Here is a 7311-nt window from a genome sequence, read left to right as displayed (position 1 = left end):
TATGAAAGATAAATGTATGGTTTATTGAAACCAGGTTGATAATCAGAAAGTGTTAAAATCTCTGTAAACTGTTATTGACGTCAGAATGATTTCAAATTCTATGACTTTGATAAAATTCAATAAAACAACAAAAAACACACTTTACAAAATATCGAATAAATGTGAATTTTACCCAAAAATATCACCGACTATTCATTTTTATAATACCCGAGCATGTCATAATTTCTTTATAAATTGAAAATACAAAAGAGTTTGAATTTTTTTAGTTTTTAAGGAAATTGAAACGTTATTGTTTAGACAATGTAAATAAACATATATATATAATAAATTTGGACTTTTTGTCAATTAAACTCGTGTTCATGACAAATCTAAAGATGAGTTAAAATTTTCATTAAAAATGTGAAATATGATTTTTGGATTTTTATTTAAGGGCATGCTCCGTACCACGTGATATGTAAATAATTCGATAAATATGGTTTTTGTCGTCGTATGTTGATCAGTTACCAACCCTGTATTTATTGTTTAACTAAAATTATTATTTCATTTTATTTGGTTTATTACAATCCTATGTACTTTGTTTGACTTTACCGTAGGGTTAGTGAGTTAGACGCTTGATTACCTGAAGGTCCACGGTTCAATCTGGGGATATAAAAAATCGAGATAATACCTTCGGATTTTTCAACTCTGCTTCCCCCTGTCAGTGATGCAGGTAAGAGGGGCTGACATGGAAAACTCGTCTAGTCGTTCAGATGGGATAACAAACCGACGCCCCGTGTGCTACAGACTGTGCATGTAAAAGATCCCTCGACAGTTGGAAATCGAAGAAGAACAGGCTAATGCTGCTGTCCTGGCAAAATTTCCCCCATTGCACCCTGCATGGCGTCGCCCGTCTTCATTAGCCCACATGGTGCAGAAAAGTAGGACGTACAACTCCATTCTTTTCACTTCATTTAGAATATATCGTTCATCTATACACACAAAACATGACTTCGGGAATCAACCTGACACTATTATAATATATAGGCTAAAAGTATAACAGATCTTAACTATCATATCATGCAGACATATTTATATTTTGATTGTCAAAATTTCAAATTTCAAGTTAAAAATGAGATTCACCTGTATATTATCTACAAGATCTACATGCTTCTTATAGATTTCACACAATTTCAAAAAATCATCAGATCGTGCAGTAATATTTTTAACTTTTAAGTTTCGAGTCAAAACACATTTTAACAAATCATTTAAATTAAAAATAGTCAAAACTCATTATTTTTCACAAATTTTGATGAATTGTTCTCTATGTTTTCATTTCAAAGCGCCAACTGTGGTATATTTGATTTATAATGTAATAAATTGATTAGATGTATGGATTAAATTCGTTTTCACAGGCACTTTAAAGCCTTATTGACAAATAATTTGCCCAAATTAGGAAATTGTAGGCGTTTCGCAGTTCAAACATGATCTATTTTGTAGACGAAAAACGTTTTCTTTTCTACCTTTATTTCGAAGAGCTACAAGCTAACTCAAGGGAGATAAATAAAAAAATAAAAATATATCGTTATGTCATCCAGTGTCAAAACCACATTTTATTATAATTTATTATGACAGATTTAACATAATCTTAAAATATTGCGGCACACATTCAACCACATAGTGATAACTTCGGTAGCTCAGCCAGTCAGCTAATTCGTAAAGGAAAAATGTAGCCTTACTTCGCTGTCTTGGTTAAACTCTCCCATTGCATGACGATTCCTTCTTTTATTAGAAATGAAATGATAGACGTATATCTCATTTTATTTCACATGGGTTAACGATGGATTTCTTTATTTTTAAGTGTCAAATTAAGCAAACTATTCGATTAATTGATGTTTCTAATGAATCATCATGTATTATTAATCATATCATTATGTTCTTATTGCATATAATTAACAGTTTTAACCAATCATAAATGTCCATGTATGTACAGTCTGGATAAACAAACAAAGACTTTTTGCAGTCCCACCTCGGACATAAACCTGGCTCCGCCACTGTGCTGTAGCCTACCTCGTGTGACTGATCATACCTTGACGAAACGTGAAACGTTTTTCTTTTTATTTCATAAACCAAAAATACCGAATTAGATATTCGAAAATCATAAATAGATTTGACTCAATTCTTCAAATACACATCAATCACCAATATGAAAAAGAAAACCGTCTTTCACTAACTTTTAAAAAATAAACTTATCAATATATTAATATGAAAAAGAAAATTCTTTCACTTTTGTTTTTGAAGATTGAATTTAATTTTTAAAAGAAAAATCTTAAAGACAAGATCATCAGTTAAGAATGTAAGTTTTTCTGTGTGAAAATCCGTCATTTTAAATTTGTCAATCTCTTACCCGCCATTGTGTCTACAAACAACATTAATTCATCACCCTTTATTTTCAATCTGTCAAATTTAACACTTCCAAACAAATAAATTTGTGAAAGAATTTTTAAAATTTACCCAATTCAGCGGTTTTTACTTTAATAATCTTCTACTCTAATAGTAGAGAAATAGACTGCAAACTTTCAAGAACTTTGACAATAGTTAGCTAATGCAACTATCATGGCAAAATTTACTTCATTGCGCAATACATGGGAAGCATGGTGTTACTATATCATTACTATATTAGGACGCATAAGAAGAGGATACGAACAAAGGTCACATAACGTTCGAGGAGATCACAGACCATACAAACTATACCCCTTCTGGCCACTGATAAACCAGCAATATCAAGACCGCTCGTGGCTGGATCGCTACGTATGAATCTACGTATGGTTCTTACATAGAAATAAAATGTCAGAACCATACGTAGTTTAATACGTAGTTTAGATTAATAACAAAAATATTGCCATGCCATATTGTGGCGTAAACAAAGTTTATTAGTTCTGAACCAAAAGTGCTCTAGATTTCTAGATGTTACAGTTGACATTTATAGATAAGAATTTGAAAGTACATCCTGAAGAACAATTAGGGTGATTTTGTATCTTAAAAAAAAACATTTTATATTATGCTAAATATTTTGGGTATTCATCATCATTTTTATAATAACTCACCGTAAAGGATGTTTATGTCAAAGGCGAAGACAATAATAGCTCTGATGGACTCCAAAAATGTTAATTGCGTCTAAAACTCTGATCTTATAAGCCTATCGCTTAATGTGGTATCGTACATTAATTTTTTGACACTTTCATTTTGAAGGTAAAGTTTATTGACTTTGTTTTTTGACGGGTTGATTGAGCTTGTAGCTCTTAAAATATTTATTATTACCACACAGTTACTGTCACCGAATTATGAAACGTATCACTATAAGATGCTCTCGCGACTACCAGTTGCGAATGGTTGCGAATGGTTGCGAATGGTTGCGAATAATGAAAGTGGTCATCAGTTTCGAACGTAACTTACTACTGTATGTATATACTGTATGGTCGCTTTTATTACTCGCACCATACCCAGCTCGTTATGGTGTGAGGGCTGCTTAAGACAGGACCTGGTGCTTGACCCAACCTCTTATATATGAACTTTTTAAGCATCGCGTGAAATATGAAAATAAAAGTTGCAGCTAGTTTTAAGCTTTAGAGGTTTTAACTAAAACGCAAACATATAATATTGAATATTAAGAGTGAAAAAAAACCCGCTTATTTAAATAAGAACACTATTATAGATATACTACTCCTTTCTTTATATTCTACAACGTTTCAATTCATATACAGGAATCTTTATCAAGAATAACTAATAATAATAGTGTTCTTATTTATCTAATTCTAAAGATATTATACATACGATATTTTGGATTTTTTGACAGTTGCTGTCACTGGAACCGTCATGTTGATTGGTTTCTTTTACACAAAACTACGTTTCCACACAGAGGCTAGGTAAAGTTTACAGCTTCAATAATGAAGCATTATATAAAATAATATACAGTAATTAACACTTTCCGTAGTGTCGAAATTTCCAAGACTAGTAACACATGAACAGTTAGCCTATGCGGTCAGTACTAATTATTGCCTTGTTTATCTTTCTGAAAATAGTACACTACGTTCACTTGTCACTGCAAATTTCAGAATTCAAAGACAGACAATAAATACTGGATTATACACTAAACTTCTGACAGATTTTAAAAATTCAGATAAAGTCCAGGCTGTTTTTAAAGGTTAGAGATTTCCTGCTTTCTGTTCTACTCGTAACTTTGTCAGGCAATGGATTCTGTCTTTAATAAGTTAAAATTGTCCTCAATTGACAAATCAATATAGAATGGTGGCAAGGAACTGAATGTTTAAACCCTAATTTTCATTGATGTCAAAACACTTTATACCTTTATCAATCCAAAAGAAGAAACGGTTTGGAGGTATTTAAAAGATCATTACTTAGTGTCAAACACAATGATAATATACTGCTGAAAATATCCAGTAAACTTAAAAACAATCACCAAATACGGATTATGTTCAAATACAAATTGATATGGTAAATACCAGATATATGTCCATACACAATTAAATTCAAATAGTTTTCAGGGCTACAGCTGGTTACCATCCAATAGGTATCATAGACCACAATACAACAGACACAGTGACTTGGTCAGTGTCCGATTAGTTCTTAAAATCATTTATTCACTATTTAACTTGAGAAATTTGACTTGAAAATCTTGTTTTAAAATTAGCAACTTATTAAAATGATAAAATCCTGTTTAAGAATAGTAGTGAGTTCACTTTGTTAGTTCACAAGACAAGGTTCAAATGTGCTTTAAGTACACTGTATAATTATAGGAATCGAAACGAATCTCCTTAGATAGCACTCGAACAGTCAATCGGTCACAATCTAACGTTTCAACTTTATCTAACAGCCTTCTGAACTAGCAACTTACAAATGTTACAATCGAATCGAACCTATTGATTTTCTCATCTGGCAATCGAGCAGTAATCTTATCATATAATCGAACAGTCTTACAAACTTGCAATCGAACTATCTTCAGAACTAGAAATTGAACACTGTTGCGATCAAAATCAATTAGTTTTAATTAATAACAACTCATATGACAGATAGACAATATTCAAAAAGCGAGAAATAAATAATAAAATTGAATAAATAACGCTGCATGTGATAGACCCCGCCTTTAATACGTGTGATTAATTACACTAAGAGGAAAAGAAAACGAAGCAGTGGCTCATCTACCATAGGGACTGGTTGAACCAAGTCCATGGGCCCCAACCTCTAGAATAAAAAATATCAAGATTTTTAGATTAGATTGACTAACAGATCGGTCTAAGAATGCAGAAAGAATATGTAAAAAATTCAAAAAAAAAAAACAACTAACTTAAGTCCATAGGCCCCTACTAGTGAGACACTGAAAAGAAGAGGGTAGATTAATACGTTGTGGTACCTTATCATTATATTCTTTCCACATAAAAGTGTCGCAAGGTTGGTTAAAATGCCAGAATATCAAGCAAATTCTGCCAGCAAGTTTGGTACAGAAGCGGCAGCCGGACTAAGTACAATCCTTTGGTTAGTTGGACAAGTATCACAGATTGAAGAACTTCAAACTTGGCCGAGAAGTTTTAAACTGTCATTTAGTTTGTAAGTTGGATATGTTATTTGTTGGACTTAAAAACAGACAATATCATGGAATGAATGGGTGAAATCTCTAAAATTTATTGTTTCAAATTTGAGAATATATTTATGAAGGAAATAACTACACAAAAGTGCATAATACATTTAGAAAGTTCGAGCTGACAAACCAAACCACGGAGGCTATAACACACTCTCCGTCATATCGTAACGCCCTATATCAGGTTTTTTGAACGCAAAACATTATTTAATATAAAAAATAACTGACTATTTATAAAACAGGTATAGAAAGTTTTAAGTGGTCTGTAATATAAGCCTATCTATAATGGTGATGATCATGTACATCAACTAAGAAATACTTGTTGATTTTTTTGCTTCCAATTTTTATAAAGTACAATATTTCAGTCGGTTAAAAACTCTCATTATTGTTATGTCATGATTGGCTAGTAGATTTATTGTATAAATAGTAACAGTGACCCGAACCCTTGGTTACAGAAGTTTTTCAATCCATAAACGTCGTGAGTTTTATGTTATGATAACTGAAGATTCGAATAGAACGATACTTGTGGCGTAGTAAAGCAGTAATTTTAGGTTTCCCTCAGACCTGGGAAAGGTCTTTTTTTAAGTGCAAATTAAGTTTCGAAATGCTCAAAGTTCACCTCAGGCAGCCCCACACTTCCGGCATTGAGGGGCATCGGCACAACGGCCCTCACCCCAGAGACCATACCCAACCTCACCCATCTCCTACATATCCCCCTGTATGCTTATATGACTGCGTTCGACAAACACCGTCAATGCATATTATTGTCGCAATACGTTTTATTTTCCACATGCGAAAACAGGCTTGTTCGAGAAACATCGACAGTAGCAAAGTGTTTTATTTCCCACTAAAATAGCGATATAAGAAAGATAATCAGAGATAGGTAACTACAGTTAGCCACTTAACAAAGACACCGAAATAATCTTTATGATTCCACACAGATAAATGTGACGATTACGACTTTTCAATTATAGATATTATTAATTGCCAAGGTAAGACATCTACATTTGTCCTTGCTTGACACTTTTATAAGGTGCTCATGCCCATTTGACACGCGCTTTAACTCTACTTTAAATAGTTGAAAAAGCACTTTACGTAATAAAAGTTATTATAGAGTGTTAGTAGAAAGATATATATGTATAACTGTATGTTTGTCATGTATCTAGATGACAAGAAAACGGTCCATATGTCTGTCATGATTTTGCTGTTTTCAATCTTTCTCCGGGTAGATTCAGTGGAGAACCAGCAATATCAATGTTAATGGATAATCACTATCTGTGATCAGTGACGACACCAGTAGGGGCACAGCAGGGAGGAGGGGCGCGGGGGGGGTGGGGGGGGGGGTTTATGGTACCTCTAATTGTGCTCCCACTTCATTTTAAAGTATAAAGTATATACATGTATAAATGTACGTATTTCTCCCCAATATGCCCGAATGTACTTAATTAATTCTATTTTCAACATGTTCTTAGGGAAAACGCTTTTAGGTCGATTCCACATTCGGTATCTTAAACATACAGTTGTATTTCATTAGGGCATGTGCCCTATCCCTAAAGTGTTTCGCAGGTGCGAATACAATAGAATGATATTTGCCAAACCTCTAGACCTTTTACACGGTCGTTAAAGAGCTGGATTATCATAGGATCGAATCGAATCGAGGGTAAGACAAATATCTGATG

The sequence above is a fragment of the Lottia gigantea genome (assembly GCF_000327385.1).
Source record: "Lottia gigantea unplaced genomic scaffold LOTGIsca_60, whole genome shotgun sequence".
Classification (NCBI taxonomy): Eukaryota; Metazoa; Mollusca; class Gastropoda; family Lottiidae; genus Lottia; species Lottia gigantea.
The sequence above is the reverse complement of the archived record's forward strand: the minus strand, read 5'-3'. Positions refer to the sequence as shown.